We start from the raw sequence: 22,089 nt of genomic DNA on the forward strand, positions 1-22,089 counted from the left end.
TGGAAAGTGCAAAAGGAAGTTTTGCGGAGACCAGAGGCTAGACGCCACGAACCCTGGCGTCTAGGGGGTAGACGCCGGGAACCCTGGCGTCTAGCCCTAGAGTCCGAGAAGGACTCTTGCCTTTCGGGTGAAACCGACTTTGAGGAGGCTTTTACTCCAAGTTTCGACCCCAGGGCTCAACATATAAATAGAGGGGTAGGGCTAGCACCAAAGACACATCAAGAAACACCAAGCCGTGTGCCGGCAACCCCGTCCCCTCTAGTTTATCCTCCGTCATAGTTTTCGTAGTGCTTAGGCGAAGCCCTGCGGAGATTGTTCTTCACCAACACCGTCACCACGCCGTCGTGCTGCCGGAACTCATCTACTACTTCACCCCTCTTGCTAGATCGAGAAGGCGAGGACGTCACCGAGCCGAACGTGTGCAGAACTCGGAGGTGCCGTGCTTTCGGTACTTGGATCGGTCGGACGTGAAGACGTACGACTACGTCAACCGCGTTGATATAATGCTTCCGCGAACGGTCTACGAGGGTACGTAGACAACACTCTCCCCTCTCGTTGCTATGCATCACCATGATCTTGCATGTGCGTAGGAATTTTTTTGAAATTACTACGTTCCCCAACATTTCTTGCTAGTATCACTGTGGGGGAATCTAGGGAAATCACACAAGCTACCATAGGGAGCATTCATTTCCCTTCCATACATTTTTTCTCTCTTTATAGGCAGATGCATTAACGGTAAAGATGAGGCTTGTCACACGTGCGTTCCAGATCTTTGTGTCCTCAAGAGTGCGGTATTAGGCGATAAATAATATAACTTGGGGGCCATTGTGGCACGAAGGTTGCATCTTAACAGTATAAGTGGAGATTTGTTTGGTGGAATTTATGCAACTCGTGTAGCTAATTATCTTAATGTACCCATACATGAAAATGATATTGAGTTGCCTCCTGCTTATCTAGATTATAATGCTATGGTTCGCCATCAGTTTCTTGAGAGGAATGAACAGTTCTTCCCGTACCGACTAATCTTTGATAGACAGCGCACTGTCCATGTTGCCCTCCCTGCTCCTACTTTCTTTAAATTTCAGGAAAAATGGAGACATATTATAACCAGGGAGGAGGCAAACGAGTAGGAGAGGAGGACGGAGGCAGCTCGTCTCCAAGCTGCAGCTCTTCAGGCAGTAGCTGCTGCATCTCAGTACAGCCCCAGCTATGACTTTGGATATCCACTAGGCCAGCAGTGGCCATAGACCAACTTAGGCCAAAAGCCTAAGCTTGGGGGAGTACATGTTTCACACCGACATTACATTCACGTTCACACACTCATGCCAGTTGTCAGTGCTCATACTTTTTCATTGTACTATCCATGCTAGTTTATTTTCCTTTCTAAGCCTTCTTCTTGTGTGTTTGAAAAACCTTAAGAAAACCCAAAAAAATTAGTTGTAGCTTTTTGCTAGTTTACTTTCCATGCCCGTAGTAGTAATTAAAATAAAACCCAAAAATATTTCTCATTCTTCTTTTGCTTGTTGGGAGCTTTCCCGTGTAAATACTTTTATTTCTTTTCTTATTCTTTCGGGGTCGAGAGGAGAAGACCATGATGAAAATGTTGAGTGGCTCTCATATGCATTATTGTTGATTTAACCAAGAGCCCATATTACCTTGTCTTCTCCCTTGTATTAAATGCTTGCAGATTCCAGCTTAGTCCAATGCACGCGCACCATTATTATTATCCACACCGTTCGGTTGTGCGAGTGAAAGGCAATAATGACGATATATGATGGACTGATTGAGATGAGAGAAGCTAGTATGAACTCGACCTATCTTGTTTTTGTAAATATGATTAGTTCATCGTTCCTGATTCAGCCTATTATGAATGAAACATGTTTGCAATGACAATTAGAGATTATAGTTGATCATGCCATGCTTAATTAGCTAGGAGTTTATAATGGTTTATCTTGCGTGCCAACATGCTATTAAAATGGTTGTGATGTGGTATGATAGGGTGGTATCCTCCTTTGAACGATTCGAGTGGCTTGACTTGGCACATGTTCACGCATGTAGTTGAAACAAAATCAACATAGCCTCCACGATATTTATGTTCATGGTGATTTATATCCTACTCATGCTTGCACTCATTGTTGATTAATCTTAATGCATGTTCATGACTGTTGTCGCTCTCTAGTTGGTCGCTTTCCAGTCTCTTTCTAGCCTTCACTTGTACTAAGCGGGAATACTGCTTGTGCATCCACTTCCATAAACCCCAAAGTTATCCCATATGAGTCCACCATACCTTCCTATATGCGGTATTTACCTGCCGTTCCAAGTAAATGTGTATGTGGCTATGTGCCAAACTCTAAACCTTCAAATGAAATTCTGTTTTGTATGCTCGAATAGCTCATGTATCAACTAGGGATGTCTATATCTTCCATGCTAGGTGGGTTATTCTCACGATGAGTGGACTCCGCTCATCACTCACGAGAAAATGGATACCGGGATGCCCAGTCCGATGCTTAAATCAAAATAATTGCAAACAAGACTCCCCCAGGACTGTTGTTAGTTGGAGGCACCCGTTGTTTTGGACAAGCCATGGACTGATGTTTGTTGGTGGTGGGGAGTATAAACTTTACCATTCTGTTTGGGAACCGCCTATAATGTGTGTAGCATAGAAGATATCGAGATATCTTGGTTGTTATGTTGACAATGAAAATTTTCCACTCAAAATATTACTTATCTCTGTTTCAAAACTCGAGCTCTGGCACCTCTACAAATCCCTGCTTCCCTCTGCGAAGGGCTTATCTATTTACTTTTATGTTGAGTCATCATTCTCTTATTGAAAATCATCAGTTTGAGAGCACCACTGTCATTTGCATGCATTGCTATTAATTTACATGATTGGATCTCTTTTATCATGAATTACAGTGTCTAGTCAGTCCTTGATCTTCAGGGGTGCTCTGCATTTATGTTTTGTGGTCCCAGAAAGGGCTAGCGAGATACCATCTTGTTATATCATGTTATGATTGTTTTGAGAAAGTGTTGTCATCCGAGATTTATTATTATTGCTCGCTAGTTGATTATGCCATTGATATGAGTAAACATGAGACCTAAATGTTATTGTGAATATGGTTAGTTCATAATCTTTGCTAAAAACTTGAATGCTGGCTTTACATATTTGCAGCAGCAAGATCAAACAGAGTTTGTAAAAGTTTTTCTTTATCACTTTCAGTTTTTCAACTGGATTGCTTGAGGACAAGCAAATGTTTAAGCTTGGGGGAGTTGATACGTCTCCAACGTATCTACTTTTCCAAACACTTCTGCCCTTGTTTTGGACTCTAACTTGCATGATTTGAATGGAACTAACCCGGATTGACGTTGTTTTCAGCAGAATTGCCATGGTGTTATTTTTGTGCAGAAATAAAATTTCTCGGAATGACCTAAAAATCCACGGAGACGCATTTTGGAATTAATAAAAAATACTGGTGAAAGAATCAGCATCAAGGGGCCCACACCCTGTCCACGAGGGTGCAGGGCGCACCCCCCCTGGGGCGCGCCCCCTGCCTCATGGGCCCCTGTGACTCCACCGACCTCAACTCCAACTCTATATATTCACGTTCGGGGAGAAAAAAATCAGAGAGAAGGATTCATCGTGTTTTACGATACAGAGCCGCCGCCAAGCCCTAATCTTCATTGGGAGGGCTGATCTGGAGTCCGTTCGGGGCTCCGGAGAGGGGAATCCGTCATCATCAACCTTCCTCCATCACCAATTTCATGATGCTCACCGCCGTGCGTGAGTAATCCCATCATAGGCTTGCTGGACGGTGATAGGTTGGATGAGATTTACTATGTATTCGAGTTAGTTTTGTTAGGGTTTGATCCTTAGTATCCATTATGATCTAAGATTGATGTTTCTATGACTTTGCTATGCTTAATGCTTGTCACTAGGGCCCGAGTGCCATGATTTCAGATCTGAACCTATTATGTTTTCATTAATATATGTGATTTCTTGATCCTATCTTGCAAGTCAATACACTGGTGCGCGTTGGTCCTAAACAAATGGTTTTTAACCCCTTTCCGTGACGGCATTTGGAACCGTCGCCAAGTGAGTGTGGGCGATAGGGGGGTCCTTCCCACACGATCCACAAACCGTCGGGGATGAGGAGCCTTCATGCATACAGTTGTCCCTATATAACCGTTTCCGATATCTCGAATATCCCAAATGCTTCATACTTGCTACTCGTTTGTGGTTGCATTGCCGTCGCAGTCGGAGTTTTGTGGTTCTGCCTAAAACCAGGCAGATTCCACGCACGGGAGTTTTCCAGGCAGATTCTAGGCACAGGAGTTTTACGATGCCTGGCACATCACAAACAGTTCATGATTATAAACCGTGTACGATAGGTAGACAATCACACACATTTAGTTTTCCCGCACCGTATGTGATAGTGTCTAACATCACACACGCTTTGCAAATGGCAACTGTGTGCATGCTTGCACACGTTTCTGCTACCTCTTGAGCACGCGTTGGTTTTCCCTTGAAGAGGAAAGGGTGATATAGCAAAGTAGCGTAAGTATTTCCCTTAGTTTTTGAGAACCAAGGTATCAATCCAGTAGGAGATTACACGCAAGTCCCTCATACCTGCACAAACAAACAAGAACCTCACAACCAATGCGATAAAGGGGTTGTTAATCCCTTCACAGTCACTTACGAAAGTGAGATCTGATAGAGATAATAAGATAAATATTTTTGGTATTTTTGTTGTATAGATTGGAAAATAAACGGCGACAGAAATGGCTTGTTGACGGGAGAATAATATAATGGAGAATAGACCCGGGGGCCATAGGTTTCACTAGTGGCTTCTCTCAAGATAGCAAATTCTACGGTGGGTAAACAAATTACTGCCGAGCAATTGATAGAAAAGCACATAGTTATGAGAATATCTAGGCACGGTCATGTATATAGGCATCACGTCCGCGACAAGTAGACCGAAACGATTCTGCATCTACTACTATTACTCCACACATCGACCGCTATCCAGCATACATCTAGAGTATTAAGTTCATAAGAACATAGTAACACATTAGGCAAGATGACATGATGTAGAGGGATAAACTCAAGCAATATGATATAAACCCCATCTTTTTATCCTCGATGGCAACAATACAATATGTGCCTTGCTGCCCCTGCTGTCACTGGGAAAGGACACTGCAAGATTGAACCCAAAGCTAAGCACTTCTCCCATTGCAAGAAAGATCAATCTAGTAGGCCAAAACAAAATGATAATTCGAAGAGACTTGCAAAGATATTAAATCATGCATAAAAGAATTCAGAGAAGAATCAAATATTGTTCATAGATAATCTTGATCATAAACCCACAATTCATCAGATCTTGACAAACACACCGCAAAAAGAATTACATCGAATAGATCTCCACAAGAGAGGGGGAGAACTTTCTATTGAGATCCAAGAGAGAGAAGAAGCCATCTAGCTAATAACTATGGACCCGAAGGTCTATGGTAAACTACTCACACATCATCGGAGAGGCTATGGTGTTGATGTAGAAGCCCTCCATGATAGATTCCCCCTCCGGCGGAGCGCTGGAAAAGGCCCCAAGATGGGATCTCACAGGTACAGGAGGTTGCGGCGGTGGAAATAGGGTTTCATGGTGCTCCGGGATGTTTTCAGGGTATATGGGTATATATAGGAGGAAGAATTACGTCGGTGGAGCTGCGAGGGGCCCACGAGGGTGGGGGCGCGCCTACCCCTGGATGCGCCCTCCTGCCTCGTGGCCTCCTCGCTTCTTTCTTGACATCCACTCCAAGTCTCCTGGATCATGTTCGTTCCAAAAATAACTCTCTCGAAGGTTTCATCCTATTTGGATTCCGTTTGATATTCCTTTTCTGCGAAACACTGAAATAGGAAAAAAACAATTCACACTTGGCCTTTGGTTAGTAGGTTAGTCCCAAAAATAATATAAAAAGGTATATTAAAGCCCATTAAACATCCCAAATAGATAATATAATAGCATGGAACAATAAAAAATTATAGATACGTTGGAGATGTATCAAGCATCCCCAAGCTTAATTCCTGCTCGTCCTCGAGTAGGTAAATGATAAAAAGAGAATTTTTGATGTGGAATGCTATCTAGCATAATTCTCAATGTAATTTTCTTTATTGTGGCATGAATGTTCAGATCTGAAAGATTCAAGACAAAAGGTTAATATTGACATAAAAATAATAATACTTCAAGCATACTAACTAAGCAATCATGTCTTCTCAAAATAACATGGCCAAAGAAAGTTATCCCTACAAAATCATATAGTCTGGCTATGCTCTATCTTCATCACACAAAGTATTTAATCATGCACAACCCCGATGACAAGCCAAGAAATTGTTTCATACTTTTGATGTTCTCAAACTTTTTCAATCTTCACGCAATACATGAGCGTGAGCCATGGATATAGCACTATAGGTGGAATAGAATGTTGGTTGTGGAGAAGACAAAAAGGAGAAGATAGTCTCACATCAACTAGGCGTATCAACGGGCTATGGAGATGCCCATCAATAGATATCAATGTGAGTGAGTACGGATTGCCATGCAACGGATGCACTAGAGCTATAAGTGTATGAAAGCTCAACAAAAGAAACTAAGTGGGTGTGCATCCAACTTGCTTGCTCACAAAGACCTAGGGCATTTTGAGGAATACCATCATTGGAATATACAAGCCAAGTTCTATAATGTAAAATTCCCACTAGTATATGAAAGTGACAACATAGGAGACTCTCCATCATGAAGATCATGGTGCTACTTTGAAGCACAAGTGTGGTAAAAGGATAGGAACATTGTCCCTTCTCTCTTTTTCTCTCATTTTTTTATTTAGGCCTTTTTCTCTTTTTTTATGGCCTCTTTTTTTCTTTTCGTCCGGAGTCTCATCCCGACTTCTGGGGGAATCATACTCTCCATCCTTCTTTCCTCACTTGGGACAATGCTCTAATAATGATGATCATCACACTTTTATTTACTTACAACTCAAAAATTACAACTCAATACTAGAAAAAAAATATGACTCTATGTGAATGCCTCCGGTGTACCGGGATGTGCAATGAATCAAGAGTGACATGTATGGAAGAATTATAGAGGTGGCTTTGCCATAAATACGATTTCAACTACATGATCATGCAAAGCAATATGACAATGATGGAGCTTGTCATAATAAACGGAACGGTGGAAAGTTGCATGGCAATATATCTCGGAATGGCTATGGAAATGCCATAATAGGTAGGTATGGTGGCTGTTTTGAGGAAGGTATATGGTACCGGTGAAAGTTGCGCGGTACTAGAGAGGCTAGCAATGGTGGAAGGGTGAGAGTGCGTATAATCCATGGACTCAACATTAGTCATAAAGAACTCACATACTTATTGCAAAAATCTATTAGTTATCGAAACAAAGTACTAAGCGCATGCTCCTAGGGGGATAGATTGGTAGGAAAAGACCATCGCTCGTCCCCGACCGCCACTCATAAGGAAGACAATCCATAAATAAATCATGCTCTGACTTCATCACATAACGGTTCACCATACATGCATGCTACGAGAATCACAAACTTTAGAACAAGTATTTCTCAAATTCACAACTACTCAACTAGCATGACTCTAATATCACCATCTTCATATCTCAAAACAATCATGAAGTATCAAACTTCTCATAGTATTCAATGCACATTTTATGAAAGTTTTTATTATACCCATCTTGGATGCCTATCATATTATGACTAATATTATAGCCAAAGCAAATTACCATGCTGTTCTAAAGGACTCTCAAAATAATATAAGTGAAGCATGCGAGATCAATATTTTTTGTAAAATAAAACCACCATAGTGCTCTTAAAGATATAAGTGAAGCACTAGAGCAAAATTATCTAGCTCAAAAGATATAAGTGAAGCACATAGAGTATTCTAATAAATTCCGATTCATGTGTGTCTCTCCAAAAGGTGTGTACAGCAAGGATGGTTGTGGTAAAATAAAAACCAAAGACTCAAATCATACAAGACGCTCCAAGCAAAACACATATCATGTGGTGAATAAAAATATAGCATCAAGTAAAGTTACCGATGGACGAAGACGAAAGAGGGGATGCCTTCCGAGGCATCCCCAAGCTTAGGCTTTTGGTTGTCCTTGAATTTTACCTTGGGGTGCCTTGGGCATCCCCAAGCTTCCGGGGCCACTCCTTGTTCCAAAATCCATCAAATCTTTACCCAAAACTTGAAAACTTCACAACACAAAACTCAACAAAAAATCTTATGAGCTCCGTTAGTACAAGAAAACAAACCACCACTTCAAGGTACTATAATGAACTCATTCTTTATTTATATTTGTCATGGAATTGTCATGGCAGATGTCCTAGTGAAAGGACTTAATCGTGGAGCCATCACAACTAGGAAGCTTAAAGGGGTTAAACGGGACAAAGGACACGAGAGGTTTATACTGGTTCGGCCCCTTGCGATAAAGGTAAAGGCCTAGTCCAGTTGACGTGGTATTGCTAGGTTTCGATGTACAAGGAGCGAATATACTTATCCTGGCTCTCGATTTGTTGTTTCTTGTCCTAAGCCGCCACCGGGTCGTCCCCTTATATACACAGGTTGACGCCCTGCGGCCTACAGAGTCTCGGCCGGCTCATACAACGTGTCCGGCTCGGTGACGTATCTTACATGCCTTATATTACAAGTCTATTCATACATGGCGGTTTATACTTACGGGCCTTAAGCCTCCTCTGGGCTTGGGCCTATTATAAGCCTAACTGTGAACCGTCATCTTGTATACTCTTGGGCTTTATTTAGGTAAAACCGCCATTGTGGTTGACCCGACCCCTCCTGGGCGGGTCATATCTGATAGTTATATCCCCAACATTAGGCCCCAGGTTGATTTGAACTTTGTTCATGTCAATCTCCAACACTTAGAAAAAATCCATCTACCACTGCTGTGAAAGCCTTGTAACCCGCCATGACGTCATCTCCAGAAATTTTGGAAACCCGCCACGACGTCACCTTAACGAATCTTTATCTTAAATTCCTTCCGAAAATCGAGGCGTCCAATTAGCTGGATAACCATTGCTACCTCTTGAGCACTGCGTTGGTTTTTCCCCGAAGAGGAAGGGATGATGCAGCAAAGTAGCGTAAGTATTTCCCTCAGTTTTTGAGAACCAAGGTATCAATCCAGTAGGAGGCTACGCGCGAGTCCCTCGTACCTTCACAAAACAAATAAATCCTCGCAACCAACGCGATAAGGGGTTGTCAATCCCTACACGGCCACTTACGAGAGTGAGATCTGATAGATATGATAAGATAATATTTTTGGTATTTTTATGATAAAGATGCAAAGTAAAATAAAAGCAAAGTAAAAAGCAAAGGAAATAACTAAGTATTGGAAGATTAATATGATGAAGATAGACCCGGGGGCCATAGGTTTCACTAGTGGCTTCTCTTAAGAGCATAAGTATTCTACGGTGTGTGAACGAATTACTATTGAGCAATTGACAGAATTGAGCATAGTTATGAGAATATCTAGGCATGATCATGTATATAGGCATCACGTCCGAGACAAGTAGACCAACTCCTGCCTGCATCTACTACTATTACTCCACTCATCGACCGCTATCCAGCATGCATCTAGAGTATTAAGTTAATGAAAACAGAGTAACGCCTTAAGCAAGATGACATGATGTAGAGGGATAAACTCATGCAATATGATGAAAACCCCATCTTGTTATCCTCGATGGCAACAATACAATATGTGCCTTGCTGCCCCTACTGTCACTAGGAAAGGACACCGCAAGATTGAACCCAAAGCTAAGCACTTCTCCCATTGCAAGAAAGATCAATCTAGTAGGCCAAACCAAACTGATAATTCGAAGAGACTTGCAAAGATAACCAATCATACATAAAAGAATTCAGAGAAGATTCAAATATCGTTCATATATAGACTTGATCATAAACCCACAATTCATCGATCTCAACAAACACACCGCAAAAAGAAGATTACATCGAATAGATCTCCACAAGAGAGGGGGAGAACATTGTATTGAGATCCAAAAAGAGAGAAGAAGCCATCTAGCTAATAACTATGGACCCATAGGTCTGAGGTGAACTACTCACACTTCATCGGAGGGGCTATGGTGATGATGTAGAAGCCCTCCGTGATGGATACCCCCTCCGGCGGAGCTCCGGAACAGGCCCCAAGATGGGATCTCGTGGATACAGAAAGTTGCGGCGGTGTAATTAGGGTTTTGGCTCCGTATCTGATCATTTGGGGGTACGTAGGTATATATAGGAGGAAGGAGTACGTCGGTGGAGCAACAGGGGGCCCACGAGGGTGGAGGGCGCGCCTGGGGGGGGGGGGGAGGCGTGCCCCCCTACCTCGTGGCCTCCTCCCTTGTTTCTTGACGTAGGGTCCAAGTCCCCTGGATCATGTTCGGTGAGATAATCACGTTCCCGAAGGTTTCATTCCGTTTGGACTCCATTTGATATTCCTTTTCTTCGAAACCCTAAAATAGGCAAAAAAAACAGCAATTCTGGGCTGGGCCTCCGGTTAATTGGTTAGTCCCAAGAATAATATAAAAGTGGATAATAAAGCCCAATAATGTCCAAAACAGTAGATAATATAGCATGGATCAACCAAAAATTATAGATACGTTGGAGACGTATCAAGCATCCCCAAGCTTAATTCCTGCTCGTCCTCGAGTAGGTAAATGATAAAAACATAATTTTTGATGCGGAGTGCTACTTGGCATAATTTTAATGTAATTCTTCTTAATTGTGGTATGAATATTCAGATCTGAAAGATTCGAGATAAAAGTTCATATTGACATAAAAATAATAATACTTCAAGCATACTAACTAAGCAATTATGTCCTTTCAAAATTACATGGCCAAAGAAAGTTCATCCCTACAAAATCATATAGTTTTGTCATGCTCCATTTTCGTCACACAAGAATGCTCTCATCATGCACAACCCCGATGACAAGCCAAGCAATTGTTTCATACTTTAGTAATCTCAAACCTATAAACTTTCACGCAATATATGAGCGCGAGCCATGGATATAGCACTATGGGTGGAATAGAATATGATGATGGGGGTTATGTGGAGAAGACAAAAAAGGAGATAGTCTCACACCAACGAGGCTAATCAATGGGCTATGGAGATGCCCATAGATTGATGTTAATGCAAGGAGTAGGGATTGCCATGCAACGGATGCACTAGAGCTATAAATGTATGAAAGCTCAACAAAAGAAACTAAGTGGGTGTGCATCCAACTTGCTTGCTCACGAAGACCTAGGGCACTTGAGGAGGCCCATTGTTGGAATATACAAGCCAAGTTCTATAATGAAAAATTCCCACTAGTATATGAAAGTGACAAAACAGAAGACTCTCTATCATGAAGATTATGGTGCTACTTTAAAGCACAAGTGTGGAAAAAGGATAGTAGCACTGTCCCTTCTTTTTTTATTTTTTTATTTGGCCTTTCTTTTTTTGGCCTTTCTCTCTTTTTTAAATTTTTTTGGAACAATGCTCTATTAATGATGATCATCACACTTCTATTTATTTACAACTCAATGATTACAACTCAATACTTAGAACAAGATATGACTCTATACGAATGCCTCCGGCGGTGTACCGGGATATGCAATGAACCAAGAGTGACATGTATGAAAGAATTATGAACGGTGGCTTTGCCAAAAATACTATGTCAACTACATGATCATGTGTAACGCCCTCGATGCGGCTATAGCTCCCACGTGTCGAGGCACGACTTAGAGACATAACCGCATTGAAAGCAATGTCGCAAGTTAGGAAATCATCACAACATCCCATGTAATATATATAATAAAAGGGGAGATACATAGTTGGCTTACACTCGCCACGTCACATCAGAGTACATAAATAACATCCATCAGACAAACACTCATGGCCCGACTACGGCGCCAAAATAGAAAAGAACCCAACATGCGACAAGGCCCTGAATCGAACCCCAACTAGGCACCACTACTGATCATCAGGAAAAGACACGTAGTAACGCTGAGAGTCCTCATCGAACTCCCACTTGAGCTCGTAATCGTCACCTGGAGCGGAATCACCTGGACCTGCATCTGGAGTTATAGTATCGGTGAGCCACAGGGACTCAGCAATCTTGCACCCTCGCGATCAAGACTATTTAAGCTTATGGGAAGGAAAGGCAAATATATGTGGAGCTGCAGCAAGCGACTAGCTTATATGGTGGCTATCTTATTCGCAAAAGAGAGTGAGAAGAGGAGGCAAAGCGCGAGCGAGAATCTAGAAGAACAACCTGCGCAAGCATAACTCCAACACCGTGTCCACTTCCCGGACTCCGCCGGAAAGGGGCCATCACGGTAACACACTCAGTTGATTCGTTTTAATTAATTAAGGTTCAAGTTATCTACAACCGGACATTAACAAATTCCCATCTGCCCATAACCGCGGGCATGGCTTTCGAAAGTTCAATCCCTGCAGGGGAGTCCCAACTTAGCCCATGACAAGCTCTCACGGTCAACGAAGGAATAGACCTCCTCCCAAGACGTTCCGATCAGACTCGGTATCTCGGTAATTCAAGACAACTCCGACAATGGTAAAACAAGTCCAGCAACACCACCCGCTGTGCCGACAAATCCCGATAGGAGCTGCACATATCTCATTCTCAGGGCACACCGGATAAGCTAAACGTACGGGAGCCAACGTAACCCAAGTTGCCGAGGGACGGCCCCGCACGGTGCTCTAGGTTGGACCAACACTCAGAGGAGCACTGGCCCGGGGGGGTAAAATAAGATGACCCTTGAGTCCGCGAAACCCAAGGGAAAAAGGCTAGGTGGCAAATGGTAAAACCAAGGTTGGGCATTGCTGGAGGAGTTTTATTCAAGGCGGACAGTCAAGGGGTTCCCATTATAACCCAACCGCGTAAGGAACGCAAAATCCGGGAACATAACACCGATATGACGGAAACTAGGGCGGCAAGAGTGGAACAAAACACTAGGCGAGAGGCCGAGCCTTCCACCCTTTACCAAGTATATAGATGCTTTAAGATAACATGGCAATATAATGATATCCCAACAAGTAAATAAATGATGTTCCAACAAGGAACGGCCTCCAATCTTCACCTGCAACTAGCAACGCTATAAGAGGGGCTGAGCAAAGCGGTAACATAGCCAATCAATGGTTTGCTAGGACATGGAGGGTTAAAGTTTCAACATGGCAATTGGGAGGCTGACAAGCAAAAGGTAGGCATCGTAGCATTGGCATAGCAAAGAGCGAGCAAACTAGCATAGCAAAGATAGTAGTGATTTCGAGGGTATGATCATCTTGCCTGCACAGTTGTCAGAGTTGACTGGATCCTCACAAACTCAACGGGCTCCTCGGTAGCGAACTCGTCTCCCGGCTCTACCCAAACAAGACAAACAAGCAACAAGGATACAATCAACCACGTGCAAGAACAAGCAATATGATGAAATGATGATATGCTATGCGGGATGCGATGCGGGATGCAAAATGCAAGATATGACAGGAAATGCATGAACCTGGCCTCAACTTGGAATTCCAAGGGTGCCACTGGAAATATGAGATGAAATTTCTTGAAAACGATATAAAGAACGCCGGAATCGGAGTTACGGTTTGGAAATGGCAAGCGTTTTAAGAATGACACCGGTCTGCGATTTACAGCAAGTAGGCATCTAAATGCAATGAGATGAACATGCTACAGCCACCAAACATGACAACAAAATACATGGCAGGGATGCACACAAGATGCTTAACAAAAGACTAGCACTGAGCCTCGGCCAATTCATCTATTATGAGGTTCAAACAAGCATGTCAAAAACGCAAATGCAAAACAGATCTCAGACTTAGTGAAATTAACACTTGTCTGAAATTTCTGATCACGAAGCCCTCTTCGGAGCAACAAAACAACATGATATATGACCTGATAAGACAAGTAAGAACATGGCATGGAGCTACTCAACAAGCTTAACAAAAGTCCCAAAGTGACCTGGGGCCAAAAGGGATCACAAAATATACTAACGGGCACACGAACATAGCTAAAACACAATCAGTTTTCAGACTTAGTGAAAACTGAGACATGCTGAAATATAACTCACGAAGGCATGTAAACGAGCTCGATGCACTCACTACGGTTCAAGTCATGGCAAGGCAAGCATACATCCATAAAGAAGGCACAAAATGCTAGCTAGACATGGCAAGAACAATGGCATGGCAAGCACGGATCAACTACAATAACATCGGCAAAATCGCAAACAAGTTGACGATCTGCCCAGATTCACAACTAAGAAAAAGTAGAGCTCGATTGAATCAAGCTAGGGTGCTCCATAATTGCAAACAAAGACATGGATGGATAGAGCATAACATGATTAACAAAACTCCTTTACTGATCATCCTCAAAAGAGGCACGGATCACTAGGAAACAAGTTGAACACACGGCAGCATGAACTAAAATATCCCAGACTTGGTGAAAACAACTAAGTCCCTGAAAACAGATTTACCGGGTGCCTCACTTTGCAAGCTAGCACAAGTCACCACACACATCCTAAAAATGCATGGGTTGCACCTCTGGGGAGAAGACAAAATGCTTAACAAAACATATGAAGGACTCACAGGCATATCATGCACACAATAATCATGGCAAAAATGACAAAAGTCTAAGATGAACTAGCAGATCTGACAATTAACTCACGAAGCCTCCTTCTAACAGCATTTTGGGCATAAAGACGAACATTTTGATATATTATATGCCCAAAACGGAGCTACGGATGCGGAGATATCACTGGTCAAAGTATGCTCGAAAATTAGGGTTTCGGGAGAGAAAGTCAACCGGATCCGAAAATATCTCAGATCTGAAGCTACTGTAGCAACACGACTCCCGAGGATCGCCGGAATCCGCACCGGAGTTGGAGGCGGCGGTGGCCGGCGCGAGGAGAGAAGGAGGCCGGAGCCGGGGTTTGGCGTAGACGGCGGCGGGGTCCGGCTCCCGCGGCGGGGCGCACGGCGGCGAGCTCCGGAGGACGCCGGGCAGTGGCCGGCGCGGAGCGGCACGGCGGGGCGGTGGCCGCCGGCGAGGATGGCGGCGGGGCCGCGCGAAGACGAAGGGCGGCGGCGGCTCGGGCCTCGGGGGCTCTCCCCGGGCCGAGCGGGCTTTGGTGGCGGCGGCGGGCAGGCGTGCCACGTGGCGGCTTGCGGGTGGACGGGCTGTGGCGGCGGACGTGTCCGTCGGCGGGGGCGGACGTGTCCGTCGGCGGCGGGATATTTTTAGGGTTTCGAGAGGGGGAGAAGATCCGAAAATGGAGGGGTCTATTTATAGGCATAAGTGGAGCTAGGAGAGTCCAAATGAGGTGCGGTTTTCAGCCACGCGATCGTGATCGAACGCTCTAGGACATGGAGCAGAGTTTGGTGGGTTTTGGGCCAAATTGGAGGGGTGTTGGGCTGCAACACACACGAGGCCTTTTCGGTCCCTCGGTTAACCGTTGGAGTATCAAACGGAGTCCAAATGATACGAAACTTGACAGGCGGTCTACCGGTAGTAAACCAAGGCTGCTTGGCAAGTCTCGGTCCAATCCGGAAATGTTTAATCCCCAAACACGAAAGAAAGCTAGAAATGACCACCGGAGGAGAACGAAGCGCCGGAATGCAAAACGGACAACGGGGAAAAAGCTCGGATGCATGAGATGAACACGTATGTAAATGCAATGCACATGATGACATGATATGAGATGCATGAAAAAGAAAACAACACACGGAGACAAAGACCCAAACCCGAGAAATAACCAAAGCACTACGCGCATGCTCCTAGGGGGATAGATTGGTAGGAAAAGACCATCGCTCGTCCCCGACCGCCACTCATAAGGAAGACAATCAAATAACACCTCATGTTTCAAATTTGTTACATAACGTTTACCATACGTGCATGCTACGGGACTTGCAAACTTCAACACAAGCATTTCTCAAATTCACAACTACTCAACTAGCACGACTTTGATATTATTACCTCCATATCTCAAAACAATCATCAAGCATCAAACTTCTCTTAGTATTCAAAACACTCATAAGAAAAAAAATTATTAATCTTGAACACCTAGCATATTAGGATTATTTGAGAAAATTACCATGATATTTAAGACTCTCAAAATAATCTAAGTGAAGCATGAGAGATCAATAGTTTCTATAAAACAAAACCACCACCGTGCTCTAAAAGATATAAGTGAAGTACTAGAGCAAAACTATATAACTCAAATGATTTAAGCGAAGCACACAGAGTATTCTAACAATTTCCAAATCATGTATGGCTCTCTCAAAAGGTGTGTACAGCAAGGATGATTGTGGTGGACTAAAAAGCAAAGACTCAAATCATACAAGACGCTCCAAGAAAAACACATATCATGTGGTGAATAAAAATATAGCTCCAAGTAAAGTTACCAATAGAAGTAGACGAAAAGAGGGGATGCCTTCCGGGGCATCCCCAAGCTTTGGCTTTTAGGTGTCCTTAGATTATCTTGGGGGTTCCATGGGTATCCCCAAGCTTAGGCTCTTTCCACTCCTTGTTCCATAATCCATCAAATCTTTACCCAAAACTTGAAAACTTCACAACACAAAACTTAAGGTAGAAAATCTCGTGAGCTCCGTTAGCGAAAGAAAAAAAAAGACCACTTCAAGGTACTGTAATGAACTCATTATTTATTTATATTGGTGTTAAACCTACTGTATTCCAACTTCCCTATGGTTTATAAACTATTTTACTATCCATAGATTCATCAAAATAAGCAAACAATACACGAAAAACAGAATCTGTCAAAAACAGAACAGTCTGTAGTAATCAGTATCTAGCGCAAGATCTGGAACCCAAAAAATTCTAAAATAAATTTCTTGACGTGAGGAATTTATCTATTAATCATATGCAAAAATAATTAACTAAATAGCACCTTCCAAATAAAAATGGCAGCAGTTCTCGTGAGCGCTAAAGTTTCTGTTTTTTACAGCAAGATATCAAGACTTCCCCCAAGTCTTCCCAATGGTTCTATTTGGCACAAACACTAATTAAACACAAAAACACAACCTAAACAGAGGCAAGATAAATTATTTATTACTAAACAGGAGAAAAAATCAAGGAATAAAAATAAAATTGGGTTGCCTCCCAACAAGCGCTATCGTTTAACGCCCCTAGCTAGGCATAAAAAGCAAGGATAGATCTAGGTATTGCCATCTTTGGTAGACAATTCCTCAATGAGGCATCTACCATTTTTAGGAATTTCTTTCTTTGTATTGATTATCAAATTTTTAGGCACAAGATCGAAAAATTCATTGGTAACAAGTGGTTCCTTAATGATAGCTAAAAGATTGGGACGAATACTTATAGATTTGAGATCTGCAGTTTCCTTACTAGAGGATTCACCCTTATTTTTAGGAACATACATAAGCTTGGCAATTTTAGTGGGAGTACTTGGAGTATTCTTTACGGAAGAAAAAGCGGTTCCCAAGTTGGTAATAATATCCTCAAGTTTATCAATCCTAGTGGGATCGTGATTTATTTTCACATTAACTATGGGTTCCTTCTCTTTAATATTTTTCAAAGTGACTCCTACTTTGGATCCATATTTAGAGATTTGGTTGTGGATCTTTTTATCCAAATTTTCAATTAACTCTACGGTAGCAACCTTATTTTCAATAATTTTGAGCCTTTGCGTTACATGCTCCAAAGTTAATACAGATCCATTAACCAAAAGAGGGGGTGAGCCAAACAAATCTATCATAGCATTATAAGAATCAAAAGTATGACTACCCAAGAAGTTTCCTCCGGTAATAGTATCAAGGACATATCTGTGCCAAGGAGTAGCGCCTAAATAAAAATTGCAAAGAAGAATGGAAGTAGATTGTTTCCTGGTAGATCTATTTTGAGCATTGCAAATTCTATACCAAGCATCTTTTAGATTTTCTCCCTCCCTTTGCTTATAATTTAGAATTTCATTCTCGGGAGACAACGGAGAAGATAAGGGACTAGCCATAACGACAAGCAAACGGAAAAGAGGTGAACGGAAAAAGAGAGGGAGGATAGAGAGAGAGGGCGAATAAAACGGCAAGGGTGAAGTGGGGGAGAGGAAAATGAGAGGCAAATGGCAAATAATGTAATGCGGGAGATAAGGATTGTGATGGGTACTTGGTATATCGACTTTTGCATAGACTCCCCGGCAACAGCGCCAGAAAACCTTCTTGCTACCTCTTGAGCACTACGTTGGTTTTTCCCCGAAGAGGAAGGGATGATGCAGCAAAGTAGCGTAAGTATTTCCCTCAGTTTTTGAGAACCAAGGTATCAATCCAGTAGGAGGCTATGCGCGAGTCCCTCGTACCTAGACAAAACAAATAAATCCTTGCAACCAACGCGATAAGGGGTTGTCAATCCCTACACAGCCACTTACGACAATGAGATCTGATAGATATGATAAGACAATATTTTTGGTATTTTTATGATAAAGATGCAAATTAAAATAAAAGCAAAGGAAATAACTAAGTATTGGAAGACTAATATGATGAAGATAGACCCGGGGGCCATAGGTTTCACTAGTGGCTTCTCTCAAGAGCATAAGTATTCTACGGTGGGTGAACGAATTACTGTTGAGCAATTGGCAGAATTGAGCATAGTTATGAGAATATCTAGGCATGATCATGTATATAGGCATCACGTCCGAGACTAGTAGACCGACTCCTGCCTGCATCTACTACTATTACTCCACTCATCGACTGCTATCCAGCATGCATCTAGAGTATTAAGTTAATGAAAACAAAGTAACGCCTCAAGCAAGATGACATGATGTAGAGGGATAAAATCATGCAATATGATGAAAACCCCATCTTGTTATCCTCGATGGCAACAATACAATACGTGCCTTGCTGCCCCTACTGTCACTGGGAAAGGACACCACAAGATTGAACCCAAAGCTAAGCACTTCTCCCATTGCAAGAAATATCAATCTAGTAGGCCAAACCAAACTGATAATTCGAAGAGACTTGCAAAGATAACCAATCATACATAAAAGAATTCAGAGAAGATTCACATATTGTTCATAGATAGACTTGATCATAAACCTACAATTCATCGGTCTCAACAAACACACCGCAAAAAGAAGATTACATCGAATAGATCTCCATAAGAGAGGGGGAGAACGTTGTATTGATATTCAAAAAGAGAGAAGGAGCCATCTAGCTAATAACTATGGACCCGTATGTCTGAGTTGAACTACTCACACTTCATCGGAGGGGCTATGGTGATGATGTAGAAGCCCTCTGTGATGGATACCCCTCTGGCGGAGCTCCGGAACAGGCCCCAAGATGGGATCTCGTGGATACAGAAAGTTGCGGCGGTGGAATTAGGGTTTTGGCTCCGTATCTGATCGTTTGGGGGTACGTAGGTATATATAGGAGGAAGGAGTACGTCGATGGAGCAACAAGGGGCCCACGAGGGTGGAGGGCGCGCCTGGGAAGGGGGGTAGGCGCGCCCCCCTACCTCGTGGCCTCCTCCCTTGTTTCTTGACGTAGGGTCCAAGTCCCCTGGATCATGTTCGGTGAGAAAATCACGTTCCCGAAGGTTTCATTCCGTTTGGACTCCGTTTGATATTCCTTTTCTTCGAAACCCTAAAATAGGCAAAAAAACAGCAATTCTGGGCTGGGCCTCTGGTTAATAGGTTAGTCCCAAAAATAATATAAAAGTGAATAATTAATAAAGCCCAATAATGTCTAAAACAGTAGATAATATAGCATGGAGCAATCAAAAATTATAGATACGTTGGAGACGTATCAACCATCATTTGGCCTCCTCGTCTTTCGTGCGTTCCTATCGCCCCTCCTTATAAATAGGATCCGAAAACCATCTCACATTTTCTCCTTCTTCCTTCTCTCGCAACCCCTCTGCCACTTGAGCTCCACCGTCGCCGCAGAGCACTTCGTCTTCCGCAACCTCGGCCGCTGCATCAACCTGAGTCGATCCAGATAACAGCGGTGACCCTCCACAGCAGATCTGCAGCTGTAAGTTTCTGCTTTATTTTCGTACCTTAGATCCGCACTAGGGTTTGCGAGCTTCTTCGTGTTCTTTGTAGTTTGTCGGAGTTCATCGTAATTCACCTTCCAGGCTATACCACGAGCCTCTTTAATCTGAGAACGGTATTAAACTGATGCGGTAGTTGTTTTAGTTCCACTTTCAGTATCAGTAGATCCCCTTTCTTGGAAGAAAAATCATGTACAAGCTCATGAACTCATCTATACTGACTTTTAGGTCTCGATTTATTTTTCTTTTCTGAACAGCCATTGATCCAAAGTAAAATCTGCAGTCTGTACCTCAGTAATTAACCAATTTTTTGTTGCTGGCAACCTTTGAATATCCTTAGTCATGGCGGCTTACCATGCCGGCTTATTTGTCCGTCATATACCATTAGCCCTTATTTAAGCCGCCATTACACATCTATATTGCAATCATTAACCTGTAATTCCACCAATTAACTTGAACCGACAAATTATTTTCTTTTTAGCTTGTCTTTTCGCCATGCCGCCAAAGACGACGACAGTTTGCAACTGGGTCCCTTCCACAGTCACTGAGGACACTCTGAAGGATTTTGTCACCATTGGGTATTTACTAGAGAAGAGCATTATGTCTTATCGCGCCCCTGACCCGGCCGAAGAAAGACCCCAGCCCAAGGATGGTGAAGTCATCGTCTTTACTGACCATATGAACCGGGGGGTTTCACCGCCCGGCTCAAAATTCTTCAGAGGTGTTATGCATTTTTTTCAAGCTTCATCCACAAGACCTTGGACCCAATTCCATATCAAACATCTATAATTTCCAAGTTTTCTACGAGGTTTATCTTCAAGAAGCACCTACTGTTGAACTCTTCAGAGAGTACTTTTACTTGAACCGCCAGAATGAATATACCAACGGCCCCAGTTTGGAACTTGGCGGGATTTCAATTCAGCGCAGACGGGACGCTGTCTTTCCTCTAGTGGTCTTGCCAAGCCATCCCAAGGATTGGAATCAAACCTGGTTCTATTGCAAAGATACATCACCGGCTGATGAAAAACCAATGCCGAGTTATCGTGCTGAGCGCCTTAACGCTAAATACTTGCTCCCTGACAAACTCTCTGCCGCTGAGTGCAAGAAACTTCAACCAACCATCAAAAGGGTTCAAGCTTTACTGGGGAACGTCTTAACAGGAGTTGACTTGATCCGATGTTGGATCGCATGGCGGATCATCCCTCTAAGCCGTCGATCTGATTTGATGTGCAACTACACCGGAGGGATGGACGATCCATTACGTCCTAGCTCCCTTCGTCTGACTGAAGAAGCCATTGTTGAGATGTCAACCACTCTTGTCAATAGCAAATACGAAGACTGCAGTAAAGTAGGATTGAATCCTTTCTCCAAACTTAACCCGGCACCAGAGGTAAATCCCCTTGACTCCTTTTTCTTCAGTAGTTAAGTACTTGCATGATTTTCATCCTGTTATTTGCCTATAGGCCAAATTTGACTTTTGGAAGGCCAAATATGATCATGAGGCTGCCAAAAAGGCTAGAGCCGCCGCAATGGCCGCCAAGAAGGCAGCCAGAAAATCCAAAAAGAAACCAACTGCTTCTGACCTCCTCAAGATGGATGACGTCTCTGAGTCGGAGGTAGCCCTTGACTCTCTTGGCCTGCTTTTTAACAACTTTATTGACACTGACTATTACCAGGATGACACAGGGGCCAGGCAGGCAGTACAAGAAGAGGTAACTATTATTTCCTCCGACTCAGAACTTTTGCCAAGGTAGAAACCTCGGCGGGTAACCCGGAAAGTAAGGTTTTCACACCCCTTGGCTTATTTAGATCCTCATTTTCTTTTGAAAAAGCAGCAACATGAGAGCCGCCGTCAGACCAGGACCAATGGAGATGAGGAGTTACCCTCCTGCTTACCAAAAACTCCTCGGAAACGCCAGAATGAGGTTCTTTTACATCTTAACTCTGATGAACGAGTCACTTTTATAAATCACTCAACCATAATTCCATTTTTTG

This window comes from Triticum urartu, chromosome 1, assembly GCF_003073215.2.
Source record: "Triticum urartu cultivar G1812 chromosome 1, Tu2.1, whole genome shotgun sequence".
NCBI lineage: Eukaryota > Viridiplantae > Streptophyta > Magnoliopsida > Poales > Poaceae > Triticum > Triticum urartu.